General features: G+C 51.4%; 1 protein-coding gene across 1 annotated transcript in view; it reads right to left on the bottom strand.

Moving 5' to 3' along the window:
• The window catches only part of EPB41 (erythrocyte membrane protein band 4.1), a 163,751-nt gene extending 160,001 nt beyond the window's left edge, over positions 1–3,750 (bottom strand). Inside the window, exon 1 of the mRNA XM_034753824.1 lies at positions 3,632–3,750. The gene's annotated coding sequence lies outside the window, so the exon portion shown is untranslated. The remainder of the gene's footprint in view (positions 1–3,631) is intronic.
• Positions 3,751–14,507: the final 10,757 nt, after the last annotated feature.

Below are 14,507 nucleotides of genomic sequence, written 5' to 3'. Positions count from 1 at the left end.
TGCATCTGAAGAAGTGAGGTTCTTACCCACGAAAGCTTATGCTCCCAATACTTCTGTTAGTCTCAAAGCTGCCACAGGACCCTCTGTAACTATAATTGAGTTCAACGACTGTCCACCGGAGTAGCCCTGCGTTTTTGTTACCAATTCAAGATCGTATCGAATGTGGTTGTTTAGACAGCCAAACACTGAAATAAATGGAGTGAGACTCCCCTTCTCTCGACCCACACACAGGTCTCTAGTCTCAACATTCTCACCTCTGTGAATGCACACACTGGGCTCGATCCTGCCCAGGGCACATGCCGAGCTCTGTATAAAGGAAAGGCCAGGTAAACAGTGCTGAGCAAAACAGGGAACCTCAGCCCTGCATTACAGTCACTGCTGTATGCTTGCCAAGTCTCTCCTCCCTGATGGCAGAAATGAGGACTAGGAGGGGATCATGTAACAGGGGTATGTCTACACTGCAATTAGACACCCATGCCATGCTCCCAGCGCTGGGGCTGCCGGATGTTTCACTGCTTTAGACACCGGAGCTCCAGTTCTGGGACCAGTCTCCAGCCCAAGCCCAAACATCTACACCACAATTAAACAGCCCCTTAAGCCCGAGCCAGCGGGCATGGGCCAGACGTAGGTTTTTCACGGCAGTGTAACAAGTGTCTCATTGGCACAAGGAGGAGCGTCCTTGACCCCAGGCCTCTCCAGACATGACCCTGCCCCCCCCCTTTTTTTTTTGAACCTTGAACCAGCCCAGGAGCAGCCAAAAAGGGACTCGAAATTTCTGACTGATCAGTTTGAAGGATTAGTTAGCGCTAAACCTAGTTTTCTCCCACACGTGGCATCCACTCACCCCCATGCTGGAGCGCAGCAACCTTGCACGCCCTGCTGCACCCCATGTAAGGGTTTATAAGGCATGGGGATGGGTTACAAAGGCAGCGAGGGTGGCAGTGCAGTTTCAACGCGCTACCATACGCCTTCATGCCCACCACCAAGCCGTCCAAGTTTCCCCGCAGCAACCTATTACCCCGTCCCATTGTAGCCTGGTATTCATGCAGAAAAGTTAATGCCACAAAGCCTCTCTCTCTGTGCAAGAGTTCATTGCTGCTTCCATTGAAGTCAACGGCAAGACTGACTTTAGTGGTGCATGGAACATACAGCCCAGTCCTGCAAGGGCTGGGGATGGACCGGGCTTTCCCGTCCTTCGTTTTGTGGCAATGGGATTCATCTGTCCAGACCTCTCTGCACAGCAACTGACAGGCGGACAAAACTGCTGGGTTCAACAGCCTGTTTAAAATCACATGGGCCATGCATTTCTCCTCTGGAAGCTACAATGGGCTTACATGTTTTTTAACAGCTGAGTAAGTAAACTACACAAGGCTTTTCCATCCATGACTGCTCGTATCTAAGGGCAAAGGGAGAAATAATGCAGTAGCTGAAAAAACGTTTGGGCCTGATTTCATGGGTGCCCAGCCACAACTCATGGAAAAGAAGCAAGCCCTCAACACCTCTGGGGGGAAAAAAAGTCAGGCCCAATGTTTGGACGCTAGTCAGCTGAAGTCTCCTTCTGTGTAAAGAGTTAATATACCATTAAATATGCAATGGGCATCTTTAGGTGGAGATATGTACGTGGAATATACCAACACTGTAAAATATCCCCTTATAACCTAAATATAGATCAATATGCCCTTTGAAACATTCATAGGTATTTATCACACCCCCAATCACCATGGCATCTAGGTACAAATACCAACACAGCCTAAACCACAACGCATGGAGCATTTGCGGGTGGCCCTAGAACGATGGTTAATCACATGGTACTGGCTCCGCCTCCCCCACATCTCCAGCAGATCAATCACATTAAGTGATGCTAAAAATACATCGAAATGTATTTTAAATAGGACCCTCCCCTGCAAGCAATTGCTGGACTTATCACAGGTATGCTGTGAGAGGGAAGGTATAGTCCAATGGCTCCATTAAGAGGTTATTTATACTTTGTAAAAATTTGAGAACCCCTGCTCTCCTTGATCCAACACTGGAATACGTTACTCCCAGAATTCTTCTGCCATCCTTCTCACCAAATATTAAGTTTTTACAGGCTTGTTTATCAACAGCTCAGCCACTGAAGCTACCTACACCTCAAGTTATTTTCAGCCTTTCCGAATTTACTCAGAGCTGAAGATAAAAGTATTACTGCATTCTTAGCCGAGTTTGCTTTGCAACCTGTGCAGGGTTTATTTTATCCTCTCCAGAGGCTGCTGGATGAAGTACAACATGTTGAAGTTGGGTTGGTTTATGTCTGCAACCAGCCAGAAGGAGGAGTGTTTGTTCTCCAAGAGACAGACAGGGAAAGAGAAATTCCGCAGTGCTGCCCTGGCACGAGCGTACCTCTGAACACAACAATCCGGTCTCCTGCTCACCCTCAGAGTGCCAACTCCTTCCCTGCCCTGCTAAGTCTGCAAACTCACAGTGCATTTTAACATTAGCACTCAGGCAAAGAGAATTATATTGGGGGGGAAGGGGAGGGGAGATGCAGGACGAGGAGAGAAAGAAAGCTGGAGATGGCATGATCGGCTAGAATAGTGGATGTCACATTGCAGAGGCTGCCCATAAATTCATGCAGGAACTTTCTAGCCCCTTGCACATAAAGTTGGGAAAACTAGAAAATATCCTGAAAAAGCTGAACATATACAGACAGGATCCTGGCTACGAGTTAGAAACTAAGTGCATCGCTTACAAGGCACAGCAATTCCCTGCGACTGCTGAGTAATGGCAAATGTCACATAGCCAAAATACCAGAGATGCAAAGTCATTCGAGCCCTCATGTCTTCCCAGAACCACTAGCGTGTTTGGCATACGCCAGTTGAGGCAACAAGTCACTGGTGGCATATCCCTTCTCCCCCTCCCCTCCGATACCCCGCTAGGAAAACAAGACAAGCAGACGGGAGGGCGGGGGCAGAAGAGTGCAAATTATCCCTCTGCAGGCATAGCAAACACAGCCCCAGCCCTGGGCTCTTCCCCCACCCACTCCCCTAGGTATTCTCCCCTTGGCAATCCCACAGATCATCCTGCACTCCCGTCTGCCTCTCATTCCCCCTTGGGTACCCTCAGCCCACCCAGCCCTCACTCCTTAGAGCCACCCTGGGTCTCTCTCTCCTGCACCCTCTAACTCTTCTCCCCAGCTCTCAAGACCCTCCCCCGATCTCCCTGCTAGTCCCTGGGGAAATTCTGGGGGTCTGACTCCCAGAGCCCCAGGTGAGTTTTCTGGTCAGACAGTCAGCCCCCTAATTCCCTTCCCCTCTGAAAAAACATAATTCCCTGCCCCCCTCTGCCTTCCCCATGGGTCCCTCTGCTCCCCACAGGGGTCCCTGTCCCCCTGCACTCCCTCTGTCCCCACGGGGGTCCCTGCCCCCCTGCACTCCCTCTGCCCCCCACGGGGGTCCCTGCCCCCCTGCACTCCCTCTGCCCCCCCACGGGGGTCCCTGCCCCCCTGCACTCCCTCTGCCCCCCCACGGGGGTCCCTGCCCCCCTGCACTCCCCCTGCCCCCCACGGGGGTCCCTGCACTCCCCGGAGGTCCCTGCCCCCCCAGGGGTCTCCCACCCCAAGGTCCCGCAGGGTCCCTGCCCCCCGGCTGTTTACCTGAGCCGGGCACGCGGGGCGGGGCAAGCAGCCCCCCTTGGCCTCGCCCTGTCGGAGGCGCCTCTCCCCACCGGCCGCTCCGAGATCCCCTCCACCTGCCCGGGCTGGAGCCCTGCCCCCGTCTGACGTCACGACATCGCCCTGGCCCCACCCCGGGCCTCGCCATTGGCTACCGGCGCCGCCTATCAGCCGAAGGAGGGCGGGACCTCGGAGAGGCCGCTGCAGTGGGCGGGGCAGGCAGGTGGAGATGTGACGTCAGGGGAGGGGGCGGGGCCAAAGCAGGCAGCTCTGGCCAGGTGACCAGCCAGGCAGGGGCAGGGTATCTACCCTGGCTGGGGGCTGTTATTGACAGGGCTGGGGGTCAGGGGGGGCAATTGTCCCGGGGCCCCAGAACATGGGTCACTGGGTGAAGTGGGAGAAATGGGAGGGGGCAGGGCCCCAGCACACATGATTTCTCTCGCCCGGCCTGGTTATTGCAACAGACCCTAATTCAGTGGGAGCAACGTCGCCATCGGCTGGGCTAGCAGGAGTCCAGCCCCCAGTGGCCACTGACCAACAATGGCATCACGGTGCCCGGCGGGGATGCCGTGACCGGGCATCGTCATGGGGGGCACGGGGGTGCGGTGGATTACCCACAAGCTATTCCTGGACCCGTCACTTCTATTCTAGACAGCTAGATTCTTATCCCTCCCTCCTCACCGTAGGATTTCAGCACCTTCCAACAATGCATTAAAGGACGTGGCTAACACCTTTCACGGATGGTTCACATCCTCCCCGCAAGAGGAGAAATGTGTGTGCAGTAGAGTGTTTTGTTTTGATGGGGAGGTTTTAACACAAGTCTGTCTGTGCTGCTCTGCATGTGTTCAAGAAGGCAAGTTGAAGAAGCAGACCTGGCACTTGGAGCGGAAGGAGTGGCGGTTTGGGGTGCTCCTTTAATCCTGTGGGATTTCACCGCACAGTCTCAGACCAGCCCCCTCCAAAGTTCTGTCTCCTGCACGGCGTTTTACCTTTGTGATAGGATGTTCCATCATGCCTGAGTGGAGCAGTCAATCATGATGCTCATCCCAAAGCTTTAGGTTTCTTTAGGTTTTCTGGGACCAGGTCATTGAGCTCCTTGATGATAAGCCCCAAAATCCTAAACTTGGCTCAATATTCTATGGGAAGCCAGTGCAGAATGGGCAACAGGTTTGATGTATTCATGGTAGCCTGTGTTGCTGAGGCTATGTGATGCAACCTTCTGTACTAGTTGGAGTTCCCTAAGGACCGATAGCTGCACATCCATCGGTATTGCATTACTGTAGTCTAGAAGGGAGGTCACAAAGGTTTGTATCACCAAGGCCAGGTCATCATCTGACAGGATGGGATGGTGTTTCCTTGCTGGCGGAAATGGTAGAAAGCATTACTCGCAGATGCCATGTGAGAGCTTAGTGTCAGTGAGGAATCCAGGAGCACCCCTAAACTATGGACTCAACTGACAATTGTGGGTGCGTATCCAGCCAAAAGAGACTGCATCATGGCCGCACCTCTAGGCTAGAGGGATACAGGAATTGTACTTAGAGGAAACGGGACGGGTCTGGAATCTTTTTTCCTGCCTGTCAAACTCCTCCTGGAGGATGAAGTCTCACATTGTAACATCAAGAGGCCGTGCCGCCACATAGTATCACCCCTGAATATATAATTTAAAGGCCTGGCAGGACAGTCCTCGGAGTAGCACCACTGCAACTTGGAAGTATGTTTAGGTGGCCATCCTTCTTACATACAATGATCCCACAGTACTAGTCTACAGCATTGTTGCTGTCATAACATTAATTTAAGCTGTAATGTTTTGACCTTTATTGCATGATACTATGGTTAATTGTTCATAAGAAATGTCTCAGGTCAGGGCTAACTGATTAAATGATACACCCCTTCCAAAGCATTGTGATATCAGACACTTGTTAGAGGGGATGGGATAGTGGCCTAAGATGCAGATTTAAAATACTGCCACTTCTTGGAATCAGAGGTTCATATCCCAGCAAGTTACTCTCCACCTTTTACCCTTCCCTAGTACCTAAGCTGTTCCATGTGAGTCATTCATATGAGACCTTCCATGTGTTCAGTGTGAATATTAAAGATTTCATGATCTCTTCATAAGCAAACTCTGCTGCTGTCTCCTTCACCGAAATGTCCTGCTCCTGCCGCCCTCGCCAACTCTTGTGCTGTTTGTTGCCAGCTTTCTCCTCAGAGGTGGCTGCATTTCTGCGGTCTTGTATTATCGCTTTAGAGTAGACACTGTAGTTGAGCGTACAGGGGAACTTTCATCGTAAACCCCCTGCTTCCAGTTACTCCTAACTTTCTGAAAAGTTTCACATTTTGGCCTGGAATTTTCCATATCTATTTTCAGATCAAAGATTATTATATTTTTAAAACTGAGCAAAATCCATTCACTGGCCTTTGAGTTATGCAAGGGCACAAAAAAAATATTTTTCTGCTGTAAAAACTTTTTTTAAAAACTCCTAGACGTATAACAAATTAAGTTGTATCTTTTCATATTGCAAAAAAAAAAAAAAATCTGTCAATTAGTGATGGAGAATTCTGTTTAGCACATGCTCCGTACTAAGTTTAGAGTTCTGATACCATGTATGAGACTATAGAATGACTGACTTACATTTGTGAGGTTAATATTGTTTATAAAGTGTCTTGGAATCTCCCGAAGGAAAGGAAATGTAGAACTATACGATACTGTGATGTGCTTGCTAGTGTGTATGTGCAGCACAATTCTCAACAAGATGGAATCAAAAATGCTCCGAGGTTTCTAAGTGTTGGCTTTTTCAGAAGAGCTCAGGGCTAGATTGTTAAATTCTCAGCACTCATAATTGGGCCCAGATTTTCAAACACCTCAGCTCCCAATAGCTACCCGCATGCTGACCTCTCTGGAAAAATCTGTCCACTTATTTTTGTGCCTAAATGGCAGCTGATCTCATCTAAACTATGACCCTAAACTGTCAAGAGATAACAGATTTTTTTGCTAGCTCAAGTGAAATGTTGGGCATGTGCTTTTGGAGTGGAAATATCTGAGTCCTGCTCTGGGACTGGACTGCCCTTTCTTCTGCCGACTGTGCCTCTTGTGCGTCAGGATCTAAACTTTCGTTTACATCTATACGGCCTGATTCACCACTCTGTTATGACAGCTTTACAGCTGGTGCAACGAAAGGATGAAACAGGACCTACATCTCTAGCCCTGTGAAACAAGTGTAAACCGAACAGTGAGATCTGTGTGAGTCTGAAGACAGTTTAACACAGTAGTTCTCAAACTTTTGTACTGGTGACTCCTTTCACACAGCAAGCCTCTGAGTGTGACCCCCGCTCTTATAAATTAAAAACACTTTTTTATATATTTAACACCATTATAAATGCTGGAGGCAAAGCGGGTTTGGGGTGGAGGCTGATAGCTTGCGACCCCCCATGTAATAACCTTGTGATCTCCTGAGGGGTCCCAACCCCCAGTTTGAGAACCCTATAGCTGTAAGAGAAGAGTGACCTGCTTCTATTCATTTCGAGAGGAAGCTGACTCTGAAGTCCAGTGATGACCATTTAAAAGCTAGCATTGTTCATAATTTTACCATTGGCCAAAGCATGCAAGAAAGAGGAGAGACCATCATATTATGAAGCTCTTCACAACCGACTGTGAATAGCACAGTAAGCGTTTCACAGTAGTACTGTGAAAAGCTTCTTCACTGGAGGTTTTGAAAAGGAGGCTGGGTAGCCAGCCACCGTGTGTGGTTTAGACACAACAGATCCTGCATCTTGGCGGGGGTTAGACTAGATGACCCTTGTGGTCCCTTCTAACCGTAGGGTTCTACGATTCTATGATGTTGATGTCACGAGTGGGTGGGGCCTGAATTGTGGGCGGAGTCCGGGATAAAATCCCATGCTTATTTTTTTTCCTCCCAATCTGCCCCCTGGTTCTATCCCTGTTGTTGCATTAAATTTCACATGCAGTGTGGGAACAACTACCCTAAGTGCCCATGGATTTGTTACAATATTAATAACTTCACCATGCACGTGAGACGTCTCATTGGGATGAAAAATGAAATGAAACCCTTCCACATTTCCGAATGGAAATGGCTTGGAACGTTCCATTGCGCAAAAGCCTTCAGCGTTTCAGCTTTTCCTCCTGACTTGGGAAGTAAACCCGTGTTGGCATTTCTTATGGGATGGAAATGCCAAACTTCAGCTCCAGTTCAAGCATGACTTGCCCCTGTGCACACCAACCAGCCACAAGGGAAAACAGCACAGCAGGTGCCACTTTTTAACTGTCTCTTAAGACTTGAAATAATTTTCCTGTATGGACAAGCCCTTATGTGCTCCCTTGTGTGTGTGGACAGGGCCTTAGATGTGTCCTTCTTCAGAAGGGAGTTTAAATCAAGCCCCATGTTGCCTGTCTCCAACGGCCCAGGTGAAAGTTAAAGGCCCACAGCCCCTTCTTGAAATCAACCAAGGGTAAGTCTAATGGCCTCACCAAATGGGGTCTGGCCTACCGAGAGCCAGATACTGCCTGCGGCAGTCACTTATTAAGTTATCTTGCACGATGGTTGCAGCTATGTGGACACAGAGTCCTTGCCATGAGGAAGAATCGGTCAACATCTATCAGATACCACGGACAGAGCAGGCCAAAGGAAGAACTGATGCAAAGGAGTGCAACTCCCATGGTAGCAACTAACAGGCGGGCAGTTAAAGGGCAAATAAATTAGCTTCCCCACTACACATACACACACACCCTTTACCACACACCCTCAGGTCAACGTTTCTTGCTGCATCTGCTATCGCATCCCCTCACTGGGCAGATTCCACTCAGAAGACTGTAACCTGCTAGTTAGTTTTCCTAGCATGCGAGCAGTGCCGGGTCTTCTAAGAAATGTTGTATTTCTGTCAGTGATGCTGGAACCCTTTTAATAGTGGGGGTGCTGAAAGCCAGCCCCCTTATCCCTGTTTGCACCCATCCCCCCCATCTGAGGCCGGGAGCAGTGCTGTGTCTCCAGGGGGGTGGGGCCCGGACAGGGGCGAGGAGGCAAAGGCTGGGGGCGGGCCCGCAGCCAGGATCCTGCATGCGGGGCCAGGAGCCGAGCCCTGGCCACAGGGCCAGTGGTCGGGACCCTGGGAGCAGAGTCTCGGGAGTGGGGAGCTGGCTGCAGGGTCCCAGGCATAGGGCCTGGGAGCAGGGCCAATGCCCCAAGAGGTGCAGGACGGAGAGTAAGGCCCCGGGCACAGGGAGTGGGGCACGGCGCCAGTGGCTGGGACCTGAGCCCCGCGCTGGGGAGTGGAGGACTGGCGCTGGCCCCGCGTAAAACCTGGGGGTGCTGCAGCGCCCCCCGCACTCCTAGTTCCTGCGCCTTTGATATCTGTTGGTTTTGTGGAGCTCATCTTTGCAGGGAGCTGTTGCAGACACCAAGAGTTCTCGCTCAGTTTTAATCTCTGTAACCACAGCCAATTCTTGGGGCACAGTGGCTTCCCGGGAATCAGGCATTGGCATACAGGCTGAGATTTCTGAAAGGGAGGTGATGGCATGCATGCTGTTTGGAGCCACCTTTGTTCCAGGACTGATGTAGATAGTGTAAATAAACAATGCGGTACACACAAAGAAAATAAACTGACTCTGCGTCACTGATTTCTCCTAAGGAAAACTGACCTGCAAGGCTTTGAAATCTGGTACCACCTGGCAAACGACCAGGTACCACTTACACCCACTGGGTCTGATTCGCCGCTTGTGAAAAAGCATAAACTGCCATGCCCAGCGTAAATGAATGGAGAATTCTGAGGTAACATTTTCCAGCCACTTGGCGCAAGGTGGAGATGAATAACTTACACCACCATTTGCCTCGCCCCTGAATGTGACCCTGGATCTGACGACAAAGTCACAGGCTACTGACAGAAATCCCTTGGGAGGGTTGCCTGCAGCCCCCTTAGCCTAGTGAGTCTGATTGTGATCTCACACTGGTGTAAAGCAGGAGGAATGCCACTGAAGTCAGTAGAGTTACACCCGTGTACATCTGTGGCCATTTATAGCTGTGAAGAGGGGGTGCACACCTGCTTTGCTCTCATTTGGGCCTGGTACCGGAGAATCACTGGGGCCTGGTACAGGAGAATCACTGGGGTAAGCGAGAGCAGGAGCAGAGCTGTTACTCGTTTACCATCGCAATCCTCTCAGTCAGACACGCTCCCATGGCCAAGGGCGGCTGTGTGTAAGTTGTTGCCGGGTGCAGAGCAGCTGTTCTATTTGCTTACTCAGGGCCTGACTGTCCTTTCATCACTGCTGGTTTTGTAACTCCACCGGCTCCATCGGACGCTGCCAGACAGGCCACACGTTCGAATAGCAGCCTGCTTCTTTAACTCCAGCCTCAAAATCTTGGCCACTGGAATCAAATCCTATTTTTCCCTCTGGAAACTGCTTAATTTTCATTCTCCGGAATTTCAATTTCCCAAGTCATTGTGCAGCGACCTATATTTTCTTCAGAGAAACTTTCCCCCGGAGTGAAGCCTCCCAAGTGCTTTTCCTAACTCGGCCACTGCGTCACCACCGGCAAGTCACTTCAATTCTCGGGCCCCATTTCCCTGCCTGCACGAGGGAGATAAATATCTTTATCTGCGTCTCAGGGAAGAGGCTGTGAGGTGTAATTCATTCCTCTTTGTAAAGCCCTTTGAGACCTTCGATAGAAGGTGCTGTAGAAGGACAAATGACCATTAGAAATGCTGGGAGAGCCTCAGGTGAAAGAGAAGCATTGAGGTGGACTAATCTCCCACGGGAAGTGATGGAAATCCCATTGCTTGGCCCATTTAAAACTAGTGCACTAATAAATGCATGAGAGACAATTCTCCTGGCCTGCCCAGCAGATGCCCTAATACGACTTGTCCTTCTTTGGCACTTAGGGTGATCATGGCAAATGATGTGTCCGAGTGGCCCTGGCAGCCCTTCCTGCAGTGTGGGGAGCCATGCCTGTGCCCGCGGGCCCAGCATTGTGCAAGTGAAGCTGGCCCGGTGCTTGCTGCAGCAGCCTCTGGACTTATCAGCTTTGTGCATGAACTTTCCAACCAGCTGAGTGCCAGACGCTCAGCGAACGGCTCTGCTGACGGAGCGGGGAAAGGGCTTACTTTGAAAACAAAACAAACACAAACAGGGGGGCGAGCTAGCGAGCGGCAGACCGACGGGGTTTGGCCCAGTTGAGCTGACCCAGCACAAAACCTTTTGTTCTCCTTCCTCAGCCACTCAGTAGTTTTGAGTGGAGGACTCTGAGCAAAGGAGCTTTCATTGGACCATAAAGCAATGATTAAAACCAGGCTCCCGGGCTCTGTTCCAGGCTCTGCTACTGATTCTCTGGGAATCAGGCGATACCTTTCCCTCTCCGTGCCTTGGTTTCCCCGTGTGTAAAATGGGGGTGATACACTGACAAATCCACCGTCACCGAGGATGTCACAGCTGGCATTCTGCTAGGCCATGTCCACGAGGAACTGCACAGCCACAGCAGGGTCAGAACTCAGGCTTTCTTGCTTCAACAGCCCAGGCCTATTAAAGGAGACTCTCCATTAGCTGTTAGCCAAATAGGGCCCATGACACATGGATGAGCAGTTCCACTTTGGTCCATTAGAGGGCAGTGGTGCACACATTAGCCGGTGCCTTACACAATTTCCTTCCTTACGGTGGCTGTGAGGTTAACTAATGTTTGTTAAGCAGGGGTTGAACGGGGGGAGGGGCAGAAGGTGGTACTTGTCCAGACTCCTCCCACAAAATAAGCTCAGCTCATGTGAGTCGCCCGAACAAGGGGCTGCTCAAAGTAGATTGTGTGGCTGTTTACAATGTGCGCATGCAGCTCTCTGAACTCCACAGGGTGCCTGGAGCCTGGCTTCCCCTCAGTGGGGCCTCACTATCGCCCAGGGCTCTGATCGGCTTCTCAGGACAGGGTCCTTCTTGATGGGAGATAAAAAAAATAAGTGGTGGCATCTCCCAAATGCCACCCCGCTTGTGGCACCAGAATGAGAAATCGCTCCCAGAAAGCAATGCAGATCTGGGAGCCACCCTCTCCTTTGTTACATGAGAAACCTAGTTAACAAACAGGCATTTCCATGATCATCACTGCACATCAGAGTTAGCACCTCACTGAGATGAATGCGACGATTCACACGTCCTCCGCAAACTCAAGCAAATCTCGCTGCCTCACTCACATCTGGGTCACATTTTTGACATTTTCTTTGCAACCATACAAGCTAGAGCCTTTAAAAAAAATTAAGAAAGAAAGAAAGCTGAGATGCTGGACAAGAAGGAAGCACTCGGAGAGAGGTGCCAGTATGCCATACCAGGTAGAGCACTCAGAGGTCCCTAGCTGAAAGGCGCTAGAGCAGGAGAAAGTATTTTTTTTGTGGGTGGTATCTTTCACTGCAAAAGTGTCATGAACATTTTTATAGATGGGTAAAATACGGCGTCCTGTGCACTAGTGTGAAAATAACGCTGAAGCTCCGTAGCACTGGAAGACAGCACATCCTGTTTGATTGGACAAATGAATGACTGTCACTAGCGGTAACTCTAAGGAATCCAGGTCATCTCGTGAGCCGTGTGGGCCAGAGACCCGTGTGGCAAAGAGGAGCTCTCATGTGCTCCTCTCTCTCGCTCTCATTTTAAGAGTTAATATTCTCACCGCTATTTTTCATGCATCTTTTGCTAATTGGCCGGGCGAGGAGGTCATGTGATGTATAAAGCCACCAGGAGGGCGGCGATCTGTACGTACCCAGTGGGTGGGGCCCGTCAGCTCAGTCCCAGAGCCTGGATCTTGACGCTGGCCCTGGTGCGAGCAGAACGGCAGCTGAGCTGTGGGCGGGGGCAGTGCTTGAGTTCTGGAGAGCTGCTGAACCCCCTGGCTCCCAGCGGAGCAGGAGGGGGTGAAGATCATGGGGGAGGAAGGCGGTTGGCAGAGGGCTCTGTAATCAATCCAGCAGATGTCGTCAGCGTGACAGAAGGACCCTGGTGGGATTTTTGGCACCGGCCCCTGTACCAGTTTTAGGAGCCTCTGTTAATTATAGAACATTTTCAGAAGCACTTAGCTCTGCGGGGCAGATGGAGTAATCCCGCTGATGCCTGGGCACGTGTCATGGCCCCCCTTGTACAGCCCAAGGTGCAGGAAGCTTGCTAGAGGCATGCGGGCTGCCCACACAGAAGAGGGGCCCTCCAGCCGTGGCAGGCAGCAGGGGTCCTCTCACCACCAGAGGAAGATTAATTGGCCAAGGGTATGTGTCTGCTCTGCAGAAGCAGCTGTTTGCCTGGAGTCCTAGCTGTAGCCACACGTGGGTGGGGGGTATGAGTGAAAGAGGAGAGACAGAGAGAGAAAACACAGGAGCAAATCTCGTGCTAACTTTGTCCAGCGTCCACAAGGAAATCTACTGAAACACTGGGGACCAAATTTCACCCGGATGTAATCAGGTGCAACTCAATGGAGCTGCGTCTGCTTGGCACCAGGACCGCACCCGGGCCTATGTGTGGCCACCAGTGCTAATGCAGAGTAACTCCCCCAACGTCAATGGAGTTACTTTGGATTTGCACCAGTGTAATGGAGACAAGAATCGGTCCCTGCGAGTCTGGCTCCCACCATGAAGAGGATCCGCTGCTCACAACACATACTCTGATGCCCCTTTTGCTCCTGTTCGTGGGAGCAGGCGACAGGTGGAAAAATCCCCTGTGAGGACGTTTCTGCCCGTGGAGGCACTCAGCTGTGGAAGCCGCCTCCCTGCTCTCTTACCTGCTTTGCCATGAGTGACGCGGTGCCCTGATGCTGCCTCTGTTTCATACCCGCTTACCCAGTCTGGCAGGAACAGAGGGATTTAGAGAGGAAGGGGCAGGTGCCTGCATCGGAGCTACTCCCTTTGCATCCGACAAGCCGGGCTAGTCTGGCTGGCTGAGAGAAAAGCTGCATCACGGCTTGGCGGGCGGCCTGGAGATAGGATGGGGCAAGAGAGATTTGGCCTGAGTCCTAGAGATGAGTGCGCGTTGTATTTGCCAGTGAGAACCATTATGGGGCTAGCAGTCTATCCAGGAGAGTTTCCGGCAGTGGAATAGTCTGGGGGCTGCCAGCCAGGAGTGAGACGCAGCGGCTGTGCTGCGCAGGGGGAGCCCGGGACTGGAATAGCAGTGGGGGTTGTGACTCAGGATTGAGGGGCCTTGGCAGAGCTGTGTAGGGAGTTTGGGATTTGGGGGGCTGCAGAGATCAGGACTCAGGATGCTTTCCCAGCACCTGCCTGCACCATCGGTGTCTCGCTTTGATACGCACATCATTCCCCTGCAACGTTTGAAGGAAATCGATTCCCAGCTCATCCCTATTTGCTGCCATGATCACTCCCAGAGGTGTCCTCCCAAGCAGGCCATGCGGCAAATAAGGGGAACGCCTTGGCAGGTGTCATATAGGAAACAGCACATGGAGTGGAAATGCTCAGGGGGAGATCTCTTTGCTGGGAGAGTCTCAGAGCTCTCGTGCCCAGATGCTACCGTCAGCGCTCACAGCAAATGACCCCCCCATCACCCTGGGTGTCTCAGCAAATGGAGCATCTGGAAGGGAACAGGGGAGAGAGGCTTGTCCCTTTGGCCTCTGCAACGCTGCCTGAATGTTGATGGGGGGCTGTCTGGCTGGAGGACCACAACGGGCTCCTGCTGCCGCCGCTCAGCCCTAAAGCAGCCACTTGGGAAACCAAACTAATTAGGGCAGGGGCATCTGGCCAGCCTGGCAGAGCAATTAACCCTCTGTGGACTGCAGCATTTGAAAAATGGGCAGCTGCCTCCAGCCACAGGCAATAAACCACAAAAAGGCTGGCTCGACCCTACTGCGAGATGCAAGGCAATGCTGACAGATCCCAGCTATCC

The sequence above is a fragment of the Trachemys scripta genome, chromosome 20, assembly GCF_013100865.1.
Source record: "Trachemys scripta elegans isolate TJP31775 chromosome 20, CAS_Tse_1.0, whole genome shotgun sequence".
In the NCBI taxonomy this organism is placed as follows: Eukaryota; Metazoa; Chordata; order Testudines; family Emydidae; genus Trachemys; species Trachemys scripta.
This window is presented reverse-complemented; position numbering and strand designations above follow the sequence as displayed.